The following is a 15,454-nucleotide window of genomic DNA, read 5'->3' as shown; positions in this document are numbered from 1 at the left end:
GTCTTCGTCCCCGTGCCCTTACACGGCACGCCGTCATTTGGGACGTAATTTTTTAAAACTATTACGCATTCCTGCGCCTGTCTCCCGAATCATTGTTACCAACGTGACAATTTCACTGTAAAGTCTACACTTGTATTTGGCGCATGTGACAAATAAAGTTTGATTTGTAGAATGCTAGTAATCTATAAACACTCTTGTTAACTCTTTGGGGTGCTCTAAAATCAGGAGCGAGGCTGGACAAAATATTATGTGTTATTACGCAACCCGGTAACACTCAGGTGAATCAAATTCTTCTGCCATTCAATTAGTGGTTGAGTGGTTTAATGGGGGATATACAGTAACTCCAAAATGCCTGAGTGTTTTACGATATTATCTCTGATCGCAGGGGGAATACTATGTGATCCGAGGCCATAAAAGCTTAATTCTTCTTCTTCTTGTCTCGTATAACAAACTCACAGGAGCTAAAACCTGAACCAACATGAAGTCCACAGGGATTAAAAAACAAATCATTGGGTTGTGTGTCCCATTTAATTGGAAAGTAAATGATTAGATATCTTTAAAAACGACCAATCGGATTATGATGAGACATTTACAATTTTTTTTATTGTGGGCCTTGGCATTGTCTTAGCTCGGGAACCTCTCAAGTGTCCCTCACACATTAATATTTTGGGAGGCTTGTCTGCGACGAGGCACCCAGCCGGCGTCTTGCCTCATTGTTTAAGCAGTTGTTGGAGATTTCCTTGCCAAAATGAGCGCAGCAAGTTCCCCGCCAACTCTGATTAGTGGGGTTCGGTCTCCCTCTGTGTGTTTTGTGTGTGCGTATGTGTGTGTCCCAGCTCCACAGGAACCTGTCGCCTCAGCCAGCGCTCCAGCCAGCCCCGACAGAGAAGCCTGAAATTAACACCAATTAGAGTCCCAGGAGAGGAGAAAGGGGATCTCTCTGTGGCTCTCAGTAAACATGACTTATCCTCCTATCGGAATAAACAAATGCCGGCTGAGAAGAGAGTTTCCCATTTCCCAATAGTGGGGACTGTAGTGTGCGGTGTTAGTGGGTTTGGGGGGTAGATAATGGTCTGTGATGAGAAGAGTGGGCTGTGAGGAGTGTGTGTGTGTGTGTGTGTGTGTGTGTGTGTGTGTGTGTGTGTGTGTGTGTGTGTGTGTGTGTGTGTGTGTGTGTGTGTGTGTGTGTGTGTGTGTGTGTGTGTGTGTGTGTGTGTGTTCAACACCAAACAACAAACAATCTACTCTGACTGTCTGTAGGGCGTCATGGCCGTGAGGGAGAGACAGACAGATGTGGGACAGACGTGGGGACAGGAGGGACATCATGCTTATGGCTGGATAATGTGCAGCTTTATTAACAGACATGGAAACAGGGAAAAGACAACACACAGCACAGACTTACAGAGGGATATAACCTCTTACCCTTGTCAGAGTCCTCTTCAGCCATCTAGTAGACATGATCCCCTAAGAGGGGCTGCCTATTGTTGGCAACCTGCTCACAGATATGGCACCCAGTTCTGCACTTGATCTTGTCTCTAGTGTTCCCCAGATTTGTCCTCAGCGGGCAGGAAAGCGATGGTCCCTTCATAATACTGATGGGTCAGGAACATCGTTAGACCTGCAACAGAAGCAGTGCGTGGCTTTGAAAATCATGATGGTGACATTATGTGAAATATTTTGTTTCTCCGCTCATTCCTCCCTTTCTCTGTAGGTCATATTTGGAAATTGAGAATTTATTCAATTACATAACATAGTAACTAATAATAATACTGTTATTACATTGTTTGACTGCAATTGTAACTACATTTGAATAATGTGGTAATTACATTGTAATAACAATTATAACTCCATTATTTACCTGAGAGATCGTATCTGGAAGGCTCCATCCAGCACTTCCTCTCGCAGTTTGTCAGGAGGTCTCCGTAGAAACCGTATCCGAGCAGCGAGACGTACCTGAGGAAGGTGTTGTTGTGATGGACAGAACACACGTCCATGAGTTGGGAGTCACCTGGAGGAGGAACAAACAGAACAGGCAGAAAGACCGACAGAAAGGGCCTTATTCAACTGGTTGGAATAACGTCACAGAACACTCAAAATAGAATAGTATTGGAGTCAGAGTTGGGGTGAATTCCAATTCAATATCAGTCACTTCAGAAAGTAAACCAAATTCCAATTCCAAATGTTCAATTTTCCTAATTGAAAAGCATAGAAGAGTGCATGCCCCCCCCCCCCCCCCGGAACACTGCTGCTACTCTCTGTTACTTTCTATGCATATTCACTTTAATAACTCTACCTACATGTACATGTTACCTCAAATACCTCGACACCGGTGCCCCCGCACATTGACTCTCTACCGGTACCCCCTGTATATAGCCCCGCTATTGTTATTTACTGCTGCTCTTTAATAAGTTGTTATTCTTATCTCTTACTTTTTTTTAGGTATTTTCTTAAATCTGCATTGTTGGTTAAGGGCTTGTAAATTAAGCATTTCACTGTAAGGTCTACACCGGTTGTATTTGGCGCATGTGACAAATAAAATGTTATTAGATTTTTTATTTGGCAGAAAAGAGGTGATATGTATCAGAGCCAAAGAAATATATCATAGCCAATGGGTCTGTCTGGGTCTGGGCAATTAGCACTCACTACACAGTAAATGAGGGGAAAGCGAGACGCAGACCCTGCCTGGCACTTGAGAGAAATGTTCAGTTTTACTTTGAAATCTCTGATTTTATATTATGGTAATAGATCTCTATCGACCGTGCACTACCGTTTAGCCAGGGGACAGTAATTTCAGGCATATCTGTCACAGTTTGATAATTCACTATCTGTTGAGACGCACCAACGACACCAAGACAGACTGGTGAGGAGACAGACTTATTTCCTATTTCCATCTCTACAGCTAGACAGCAGACTGATGCTTGGGATGCTTCCCAAATGGCACCCTATTCCCTAATAGGCCCTGATCAAAAGTATTGTACTATATAGGGAATAGGGTTCTATTTGGGATGCAAGCTAGATGTTTTCAGCTGACTCAGTGAACCGTGACAGAACAGAAAGCAGCCAGGGAAATCAGCCCTACCGTTTACAGATGGACACAGAGATAAGTACGAAGGTGAGTTATCTTCCTCTCTTCATCATTGCTTAGTAATCACACTCCTCCCTTTTCATATTGCTCTTATGAAGAATATTTGACAATGACACAGCAGGCTGACTGGTTTGCTTCTCCAATACTTTCTGAAAAGTTCTTGAATTTAAATGAAAACTTACTGTAGTGCTACAGACTGGTTTACACTTCCTTATTTCTTACTCAAGTGAAGACTGTATGAAGGAAGCCTGGCTGCCTTGGGTGTGTGACTGTGTGAGCCAAGCATGTATTCATGATCAAACAACAAATCTTAACACCCAGCCAAAATATTCACAGAACAGAGGAAACTAGCTACTCTCTCAGCTAAATATATCCCTCTGTGAATTTCCAGATTCTTATCGAAGACATATTTTCTGCAGTTTTGACTCACTTCCTCATTTGAATTTTTCCAAAGCTTCTCTCACTATCTCTGTCTGCCGAACTAACAGACTAACAGTCAAGGTTCAGTCATTTACCTAAACATTGTACCTAGAAAATATGTGATAAGACAATGTGTTGAATTACACACAGCCACTAGGTATCTAAGTAGGTTACCTGATAAAACTGGGGGGACTTGGATACTCTAACCAAGGCTGTATGTGTGCTGTGTTGCTCATATTATTCAGTGAAAGTCTATTTGATACTGAGAGGTTCTGTTCGTTATCTTACCACATGTCTAATTAATACATCATTATTACTTTGAGTTATTATTATCAGCCTCAAAATGATGTAATGATTGATTGATAGGTAACAATATTTAAAAGGTTTATACAGCCTGAGCAGTGGCCGCAGAAGAAGCCACACTTGACCTCATGAAACCTGTCAGTGAGAAACCAACCAAGGCAAATGCACAACAAAAACTGTGATACTGTGAGTCCTTTTCTCTAGATATAGATTGTCAACTGGCTTATACTTTGGTGACAAAAAATAATTTCACCTTCATCTGACTGACTGGAAAAAGGCTGTAATTCTGGACCCCGGCAGCAGCAGGCACTTGATGCTAAGAAGTAGCATTAACCTATAGAATCACTGAAGCTATAGGAAAGGGAAAGGAATACCTAGTCAGTTGCACAACTGAATGCCTTCAACTGAAATGTGTCTTCCGCATTTAACCCAACCCTTCTGAATCAGAGACGGGGGCTGCCTTAATCGACATCCACGTCTTCGGGGAACAGTGGGTTTGTCACAACTTCTGCCGAAGTCGATGCCTCTCCTTGTTCGGGCGGTGCTCGGCGGTCGACGTCGCCGGTCTTCTAGCCATCGCCGATCCATTTTCCATTTGTCTTGTCTTGTTTTCCCACACACCTGGTTCTCATTTCCCTCATTATGTGTTGTGTATTTAACCCTCTGTTTCCCCCATGTCTTTGTGTGGTATTGTTTATTCTGTTTCATGTTATGCGCACGTTCGTCTGTTGCACTGGGTTATGTTAACCCGTATTGTTATTTCGTGTTCACTTTGCCGTGTGTTTTTGGTTCGCCTAAATAAAAGGCTCCGTTGGCTACCCAATATCTGCTCTCCTGCACCTGACTCCCTTACAGCCATTTATACATACCTGACAGGGATAACTGCCTTGCTCAGGGGCAGAACGACAGATTTTTACCATGTCAGCTCGGGGGTTCAATCCAGCAACCTTTCGGTTACTGGCCCAACGCTCTACTGTAACGATCGTCGTATGAGTGAGACCAAGGCGCAGCGTGGTATGCGTACATTCTCTTTTAATGAATGAACACTTAACAAAAACAACAACAACATCAACGGACGACGCGTGAAGCTATACAAAATAATGCAGACAGGCAACTAAACATAGACAAGATCCCACAAACACAAAAGAGAAATGGCTGCCTAAATATGATCCCCAATCAGAGACAACGATAAACAGCTGCCTCTGATTGAGAACTATATCAGGCCACCATAGACATACAAATACACCTAGATAACCCACCCAAGTCACCATCACGCCCCAACCAATAGAGAAAAAAACAGCTTACTATGTTCAGGGCGTGACATCTACGGCCTAACCAGCTGGGATTTGATTCTCCTCCTCTATCTTCAACCTTAGGTATTGTGAAGTAATGGATTTTACGGTGGTGAAATATATGATGATTTTTTACAACTGTCACACAGCACAACAGGCCCCCTCTTAATGCAGCTTTGAGTGATAGAGTCTTCACAACCCCCTGTAGGACACCAAGTCCCGTTGCTATTGTGGATTCCTTCCCGTAACTCAGCAACAGCCAGATAACAGAACATGGGAGCCGAAGTTAGCCACTGTGAGAGTCAATCATAGCCATGGCCACTAACAGAGGAGTTATAACACAGTCCTACTCTATGGGCTATAACTGGCCTTTACCTTACCTTCTCCCCTTCTCCATTTCTCTCCTCCCTTCCCCTCTCCTCTCCCCACCACTCCTCTCTCACCTGCAGGGATGATTCCGATGCGGAGCGCACATGGAACCAGGTCCTGGTTCGATTGGTTCTGGTCCACTCTGGAATCACTCTGGGTCCAGGCCGTGGACAACCTCGCTGAACATCCCGTCCCCTCCCACACACACCACCCTGATCAGGGACACACACACCCACGATGCATGAAAACACTCCTTTGAGACCAGCCTTAGAGTGTCTGCTGTTTTTTGATATTTCCCTTCAATTTGTGTCCTATTAAGACCTAGACAACCAGGTGAGGGGATTTCCTAACTAATCAGTGACCTTAATTGATCAATCAAGTACAAGGGAGGAGTAAAAACCCACAGACACTCTGCCCCCCTAAGCTTTCATGTTAATGTTGTTATTGCATTGATGCTGCCATTAATGTCCACTTTGCTCTCAGCAGTCCCCTTTCCTCAGATATAAAGGGATTGTGGTTGGACATGGACTGTTTTGTACGGAAATCTTCACTTAGTCTTTTGCACCAACAAAGTAATTTCTGACTGAGATAATAAAGTCTATGCCAGGTGATTGAAGTGTCTTCCTGCAGGGTCTAAAACTCACCCGTCTCATTGCTTCAGATCTACCTCCGTCTTCAAGTGATCCCTGGCATGATTGGCACTCTCCGTAACTATGGAAACAAGTTATATTGTCAGTATTAGAAACCCATGACGAATATCTCACAAGCTTGTCAAGACGTTGCACATACAACACAAAATATTTAAGCCAAGAATCCTGCACACAGTATTTCTCCTCCCATTGTCTAAAAGGAAAAAAAGGTGTTCCAACTAATGGTGAAATGCCAACACCAATTAAAACACCTCGAGCTATGGGGCTGGGTCCAGACTTAAGCCCATGACAGTTCTATGGTCGGGAGCTGCCAATACCCTAGACCAGGGATTGGCAACTCCAGTTCTCGGGGGCCTGATTGGTTTCACACTTTTGCCCCAGCCCCAGCTAACACACCTGACTCCAATAATCAACTAATCATGATCTTCAGTTTAGAATGCAATTAGTTTAAATCAGCTGTGTTTGCTAGGGATGGGGAAAAGGTTAAACACCACTCCAGCCCCCGAGGACTGGAGTTGGCCATCCCTGCCCTAGACAATCCTTGATCTTCCCAAGCTATGTGATGCCTCCCCCCTGCCAATACCCTAGACCCCTCAAACTCAACTCTGGACCTCGAAGCCAGTTCCAGTACTCGTTTTCATTGTTCTCCTCCAATCAGGGTTCACGATTTAGACCTAGCATAACAAGTGGGTGCAATTAATTATCAGGTAGAACAGAAAATCAGCAGGCTCTGGACCACGTAGGGTGAGAGTTGAGTACCCCTGCCCTAGATGATCCATGGTCTTCTCAAAGCATCCCACGAATCATAGATGTGTTTGGAATGGATTCCCATGTTTATCGACTATCACAGCTTCCATTAGTGTTCCCTTGATGGATGGTGCTATAAATAAAACCATATTATTGGGAGTGGTTGGCGGGTATAGGCTGTTTGCCAAGTCAACAAATAAAAAAATTCCGTCCATAAATGCTAATTTGTTATTTAAATGTTAATGTAGGCCCTATGACAGTAAGTCACTGATCACGTCGGTGGAGATGGAGGCTCGGGAGAAGAGTGGGGCTGCTCTCTGCTCGTAAAGCCGCTTCCCACGTTGTTTTCCACCGTAGGGATTGATGTACACGAGCAAGCGTTTCGGTCGGCTGCCTGCAAAGTGAAGAAGAGTCTGGTTTGGTCATTAAAACGGAGGACTCAACATTTAGTTTAACGGATGGTAGACTGTGACTGTCTGACAACTTCATGAAGTTTTCATTAACCAACAAAACTTTACAGAAATGCTCCGTCATTACCAAACTGACTTCCTCTGACTGATTCTCTTAATGTTCTATGGAATAAATTGTTGGGATATTGAAGGCTAGATGAGCAAAAAGCATTGGAAAGGTACTTCTTTGTAAAATGGTAAATAGTGTGCTAATGGTTGGTAAAATTTTATACACATTTATAGGGTTAGGCCTTCATAGATGTTTCACAAATTATGAACCTTTAAAGTTGGTGTTTGTTTAAAGTAGAGCCAGTAAAACCGTCTGCATTGAAAGAGAACATACTGAGTAGTGAGAGCTGGTTTTTGATGGTCTGGACCCACTGTTGACGCTGTGCCTCATCTAAGCAATGGAAGATGATGTCTTTACACCGCCAGCAGGGATGTTTGGTCCTCTCCATGTAGGACACTTTAATTAGAAAAAGGTAAGAGATAGAGAGAGAGAAAAAGAGAAAGAGAGAGAGATAAAGACAGAGACTGAAAAACTGTAAAAAGTCAAGAAGGATTCTATCATTCCAACAAAAAATAGAATTTCTGGCTTGTTAGGGTAGATTAAACAAAACAAAGATTTCTGCCTCCACAAACCGTCCCATGCCAGATGATGTATCCCTCCCCTACCTGTGAATGCAGACGGATACAACAGAACTTTATGCTTCCTTCAACCATCTTAGTTTGTTTGGTCTTCTTCTTTGGTCTCTCTGGCACCAACTATCTCAGACACCAGGAGAAAATGATGGTCGGCTGTAAACGTTAAGAAACAACACAGAAAAACAGTTTAGTGCCCCATAATAACACATCAATTACACAAAGGACAGTTTGACCTGCGGTCAGGATTTACAATTCAACGATAATAGAGATATGATATTAATAGGCAAAGATAACCTGGGGTTAACTTTACTTGAATGGGCATATTTTTAGGGTCATATTCCCAGTGGTTGTATGAATTAAACCAAGGAACATTATATCTGTCTTGGGACCATGTGAATGCTTGGAATGAGCCTTCCTGTTTTGTTGACTTTCCTATTAAAAGGCTGTGGGCACTACAGCTTGTGTCACTGGATGCCAGTAAACACCTCATGTGACTGTGATGTGCTGGGAGAAGGGTGACAGTGGTTATGGCTTTGTTCAAGGGAGTGGAGGGTTTAGACCAGGCACTAGGTGACGTTAATGATCTACCTCATAGTCATATACAGTAACCACCTAACGTTGACACAAATAAACGTCTAGGTCTACAGTACAGCCTAACCTGCGTCATGATGAAAGCCATTGGAGGAAGTTAGCTAACACCATGAAAATTAGAGGACAGCAAAAACAACACTTGAAGAATGGGTGCCCTCGGGCTGAATTTGGCCTGTGGGTGATTTTGTTTGGCCCCCAAAGTCCTGACCCTCCCAAAAAAGTGTTTAATTGTTGTTGTTGTTGGGCATAAAAGACAATAAAAACACCCTGAAATCTGTTCAAAGGAATCCCATGCATAATAGAGAGATATATGTGAACGTACACAAATGTAAGCAAGGTTTGAAATCATTGTTTTAGTCAAAAGTTATACCTGTTTGGGAAATATGTTCTGACCATCCTCTCAAGAATCTACTTGATTGAAACCTGCCATTTGTGTTTGTTGTACCTTTTAATGTTGTGACATAGGCAGTCAACCAACTTACACCCGCTCGGTCAAGTATAACAATTGGTTCTATTTTTATAAATTTTTTACCTTTATTTAACTAGGCAAGTCAGTTAAGACCAAATTCTCATTTACAATGACGGCCTACACCCGCCAACGCTGGGCCAATTGTGCCCCGCCCTATGGGACTCCCAATCACGGCCGGTTGTGATACAGCCTGGATTCGAACCAGGGTGTCTGTAGTAACGCCTCAGGCACTGAGATGCAGTGCCTTAGACCGCTATGCCACTCTGGAGCCTATATTTAGTCATAATATCACATATTATTCTGAACATAAAGAACAATGGAGCTTTCGAAACATTCCAATACTGACAATGCTAGAAAATTAGAAGGGCGTTATTCCTTGTACATTCTCCAGTATATTAGCGACAGTAAATCAACAGCAGGGGTTATTCTTTAGTCACATGTGGACTCTGATTAGTGATAGCAGAGAGATGGGACGGGTGACTCCAGGTTTACAGCCCGTCATAATCATAAGGCCTTGGGCTTAATCTGTTGTATCCCTGTGACACTATGGCTCTATGTATGACATGATTGTCACACCCTGGCCTTAGTTATCTTTGTTTTCATTATTATTTTAGTTAGGTCAGGGTGTGACATGGGGAATGTATGTGTTTTGGTTTGTCTAGGGGTTTGTACGTTTAATGGGTCAGTGACTTGTCTAGGTGTTTGTATGTCTATGGCTGCCTAGATTGGTTCTCAATTAGAGGCAGCTGTGGTTTATTGTCTCTGATTGAGAGCCATATTTAAGGCAGCCATAGGCATTTGGGTTTTGTGGGTAATTGTCTATGTTGTACGTTTGTAGCTTGTGTGTGCACTAACGTTTATAGCTTCACGATCGTTTGTTGTTTTGTTTCGTTTTGTTATAGTGTTCGTTACGTGTTTTTTTTCCCTTCTCTAAAATAAAAGAGAATGTATTTTGCACACGCTGCGCCTTGGTCCTCTCTCTCTCCGCAAGACGATCGTGACAATGATGGAATTAAACCAAACTTTGATTCACTCCACTAAAAATATAATTAAATACATTGATCAAACATTATGCTAGGCTCCTATTTTTGATAAAATGGGTCAAATAAGAGAGGTGCCTGAGAAGCAGTCAGGCCATCCCTGGGGCACCCCAGTATGAAGACAACAACCCTCACTAAACTGGGTAAGTGGAAGTTCGCTGGAACAATGCCTGACATTCCAACGGACCCAAAGATGCTCTGCCTTTACATGGCATAACGCCATGTAAAGAACAAAAAATCTGGTCAGCAAGAAACTGTCAAAGTGAGGATAAGTAAACTACAGTGTCACGTTTGCATTGCCCGGCCTCAGTCTTCTGTGACTGGGTCTTCCTATTCAAGACATGTCAGTATTAGTAGCTGATGATTATAGAGCAGACCCAATTTGCATAAAGCCTCCAAAGCAGGCGGCTAAGTAAGCACTGCCTTGAATCACTGGCTTGCACAACTGACTCACCTACCACGCTGAACACACAACCCAATTACTGTTGCTGGACAGTATGTGACCTGACCTGATGGTGTGACACAGGTTAGAAAACACAGGAGCTTTTTTCCACACACAATTCACTGGTCTGGCACAGCTATAACCAAGAGAAGTTGTCTAACAACTACTGTGTATAGAATGCACAGGATTTTGAGATTGTATTGGCACCAAGACCTAACTGGGACCCAGAGTTTTTATAGTCAGGTCATATGGTCAGGAAAAACAACTTAGTCCTAATGAGTACAGTCAAATATAACCAAGGGAAGAAGTGTGAATATTATCTCATAATATCTGGCTTATACAAACACTCCAAAGGGGGAATTGGCAGTCCTCCAACTACAACTAAAATATAGAACAAATCCATAGAAAGGTGAGCTGTGTAAAACAACGCATGGTTTTATAAAGTATCAACAAAGCAGTTTTTAACCTCAAACCCATTGCTACTTGGCCTGATAATGGAATATTACAATTTCTAAATGATAACCTTCCTAAGTTCTCCCACGTCACCCCGCTCCTCTGCACACTCCACTGGCTTCCATTCAAAGCTTGAATCATCTTCAAGACCCTGGTGCTTGCTGACGGAGCAGCAAGGGGAACTGCACCTCCTTACCTTCAGGCTATGCTCAAACCCTACATTCCAACTCTCTTGGCCCTCCCACCCCTATGGGAAGGCAGCTTCCGCTCAGTCAAAGCTCTTCTCTGTCATGGCACCACGATAGTTGAACAAGGCAAGCTTCCCCCTAAAGTCAGGACAGCGGTGTCCCTGCCCATCTATCGATAACGTCTGAATGCCACCTTTCCATCAAGTCAGTTCATCAAATTTCTGCCCTGGTCAACTGTAAGTGCTGTTATTGTGAAGTGAAAACATCTAGGAGCAACAGTTGCAACGCTCACTACTGAGTTCCAAACTGCCTCTGGAAGCAACGTCAGCACAATAACTATTCGTTGGTAGCTTCATGAAGTGGGTTTCCATGGCCGAGCAGCAGCACATGATCACCACGCACAATGCCAAGTGTTGGCTGGAGTGGTGTTAAGCTCGCCGCCATTGGACTGAAGCAGTGGAAACGCATTCTCTGGAGTGATGAATCACACTTCACTATCTGTTAGTCTGACGGATGAATCTGGGTTTGGCGGATGCCAGGAGAACTCTACCTGCCCCAATGCATAGTGCGAACTGTAAAGTTGGGTGGAGGAGGGATAATGGTCTGGGGCTGTTTTTCATGGTTTGGGCTAGGCCACTTAGTTCCAGTGAGGGGAAATGTTAATGCTACAGCATACAATGACATTCTAGATGATTCTGTGCTTCCAACTTTGTGGCAACAGTTTGGGGAATGCCCTTTCCCATTTCAGCATGATAATGCCCCCATGCACAAAGCGAGGTCCATACAGAATTGGTTTGTCGAGATCGGCGTGGAAGAACTTGACTGGCCTGCACAGAGCCCAGACCGCAACCCCATCAAACATCTTTGGGATGAATTGGAACGACGACTGCGAGCCAGGCCTAATCGCTCAACATCAGTGTCCGACCTCACTAATGCTTTTGTTGCTGAATGGAAGCAAGTCCCCACATCAATGTTCCAACATCTAGTGGAAAGCCTTCCCAGAAGAGTGGAGGCTATTATAGCAGCAAAGCGGGACTAACTCCATATTAATGCCCATTATTTTGGAATGAGATGTTCGACGAGCAGGTGTCCACATACTTTTGGTCATGTAGTGTAGGTTCAGATTTGGTCCAGTCTGGTCAGTCTGTGGACGTTAACATCAAGGCCAGGGGGACTGACCAAATGTCAACTACCTTTAAACGTCAATCGGTGCTCAGTGGGCGAGGATGCTGGTTGAAGTAAATGGAAAGAGAGATGGCTAATGGGTAGGTGTCAGTAAGAGCTGGAAGAGGTGACATTAACTGTACAGCACTTTGATATGTCAGCTGATGTAAGAAGGGCTATATAAATACATTTGATTTGATTTGATTAACGAAAGAGAGATTGTCAAACTCTTGGTTTGACCACCAGACAACAGAAAGATTTTTAAAAAACAGTTATGAGCTGAACATAACAGTATGGCAGTGGAAGGGAGGACAGTAGAAGGTGACTCAACTGTGGTTTGTGATTTCCCATTGTAACCAATTCAGTTGCAATAATTCCGTTTAGGATTTTTTTGAAATTCCGTTACCAATTTGGTAACAGAATTATGAATTTGAATCACTTAATGATTAGTAAACAAAGTTAATATCGGTAAAATCACTGTAACTAAATGGTTATAGTCTACCATTACTTGTTATTTTCATTATCTTCCCTCCTCTTGAAGGAGAGAAAGTAAAAAATATACTAAAGGTATGTGGGTTTTTGGTAACGGAACTACACGGCACAAGGTAAACAATTTCTACAAAATGAAGTGTTGATATTAGTTGTCAGGGGTTTTACATCAACATTATTGTGTTTTGATGTATTTCTGATACCGTTTAATACTTTTTCTGGTAGATGTTTTCTAAGATCCCTTTTCCCTCTATTCATCCAGAAATCAAAGCCTTTACTTATGCTTAGTTTTACTGGATGGAAAATAGTTGAAAAATGTATCTATGCCTGCATTTCGAAACAATACAGACTCTTAGCTTTCATTTGACACACATTTGATATGCTCCCATGAACTTCATATGTTGGTGCTCATGGGTCCTTTTCAATGGAAATGCCCTAATGAGTTATTAGCCAAGTTAACACCTCGACTCCCACGGCCCTTGTTAAGTTTACAGATAAGGCTTTAGAGGGTTATTAAAGGACATTTGGTTCCATTTAGAGAAAGTCCAATGGCAGTGTGCAATGCGCACAGATCCTGTTGAAGGGATCAAAATCGACAACATTCGGTGAAGCTGGAGCGCGCCAAATTCAAATGACAAAATCGTAATATTAAACATTCATGAAAATACAAGTGGGCTCGCTATGTTGCTTTGTATTTTTGTAATTTTGAGTAAAGTACGTTGATTACTCATATCTGCTGTCCTGCGCCTGACTCTCTACACCAGCTACACACAGGACCATTACATTATACATTTACTTTTACTCTACGGACAATTCCTTCGACCTCATGACTAGGTTTTTGCTTTGACATGCACTGTCAACTGTGGGACCTTATATAGACAGGTGTGTGCCTTTCCAAATCTTGCCCAATCGATTGAATTTACCACAGGTGGACTCCAATCAAGTTGTAGAAACAGCTCAAGGATAATCAATGGAAACAGGATGCACCTGAGCTCAATTTTGAGTCTCATTACACAGGGTCTGAATACTTGTGTAAATTAGATATTTTTTATATATATATATTTTTTAAATTGCAAATATTTCTAAAAACGTGTTTTTGCTTTGTCATTATCGGCTATTGTGTGTAGATTGATGAGGGACAAACATAATTTTAGAATAGGTCTGTAAGGCAACAATTTATTTTTCTTTTTAAGTCAATGGTTCTGAATACTTTCCGAATGCAGTGTAAACAGACAATGAAAGCTCTTAAAATATTCAATGATTACATTTCTCTAAAACAGGCTATAGGCTACATGTGCACCACCAAGTTAGAACAGTAGGCTAAGTTATGAGGGGGAAAGGGACCAAATTATTAGGGTGAGGCACATGGGCTGCTAACAGCTTACTACACAACATACATTTATTATTACTTTCTTAGCTACAGTATATAAACTCAGCAAAAAAAATAAACGTCCTCTCACTGTCTACTGCCTACTGTCTACTGTCTACTGTCTTTCAGCAAACTTAACGTGTAAATATTTGTATGAACATAACAATATTCAACAACTGAGACATAAACTGGACAGGTTCCACAGACATGTGACTAACAGAAATGGAATAATGTGTCCCTGAACAAAGGGGGGGTCAAAATCAAAAGCAACAGTCAGTATCTGGCGTGACCACCAGCTGCATTAAGTGCTGCAGTGCGTCTCCTCCTCATGGACTGCACCAGATTTGCCAGTTCTTGCTGTGAGATGAGACCCCACTCTTCCACTAAGGCACCTTGCCTGCAATGACAACAAGCTGTCCGATGATGCTGTGACACACCACCCCAGACCATGACGGACTTTCCACCTCCAAATCAATCCCGCTCCAGAGTTCAGGCCTTGGTGTAACGCTCATTCCTTCGATGATAAATGCGAATCAGCCCATCACCCCTGGTGAGACAAAACCGTGACTCGTCAGTGAAGAGCACTTTTGCCAGTCCTGTCTGGTCCAGCGATGGTGGGTTTGTGCCCATAGGCAACGTAGTTGCCGGTGATATCTGGTGATGACCTGCCTTACAACAGGCCTACAAGCCCTCAGTCCAGCCTCTCTCAGCCTATTGCAGACAGTCTGAGCACTGATGGAGGTATTGTGTGTTCCTGGTGTAATTTGGGCAGTTGTTGATGTCATCCTGTACCTGTCCCGCAGGTGTGATGTTCGGATGTACCGATCCTGTGCAGGTGTTGTTACATGTGGTCTGCCACTGTGAGGATGATCAGCTGTCCGTCCTGTCTCCCTGTAGCGCTGTCTTGGCGTCTCACCTTACGGACATGACAATTATACAGCACATTTCAGACATGGAATGCAATGCAATGTGCATTACAGGAAAAAAATATATTAAAAAATGAAAATGAAAGCTTAAATATTTACTACAAAAAGATAAGATAAAAAAACTAAATAATGACAGAAATTGAACATCTAAAAAGCACCTTAAGGAAAAGCAAAGCAAGAAATATGTGTTTTAAGATCTCTTTTAAATATGTCCAGAAGGACATCATGGTCAACAGTGTTGAATGCAGCAAATATGTGAATATGTTTACACGGTGTGTTCAATAAAGACATGAACATGTATAATTGTTTGTGTGTTATTAGTTGAAGCAGACTGTGTTTGTCTATGGTTGTGATGAAGATCAG

General features: G+C 42.7%; 1 pseudogene; it reads right to left on the bottom strand.

Moving 5' to 3' along the window:
- Positions 1-15,454, bottom strand: part of LOC139533303 (ceramide kinase-like) — a 40,325-nt pseudogene that overhangs the window by 11,966 nt on the left and 12,905 nt on the right.

Source organism: Salvelinus alpinus, chromosome 11 (assembly GCF_045679555.1).
Source record: "Salvelinus alpinus chromosome 11, SLU_Salpinus.1, whole genome shotgun sequence".
NCBI lineage: Eukaryota > Metazoa > Chordata > Actinopteri > Salmoniformes > Salmonidae > Salvelinus > Salvelinus alpinus.
Note: the sequence above shows the minus strand (reverse complement) of the source record. Positions and strands in the feature narration are given on the sequence as shown.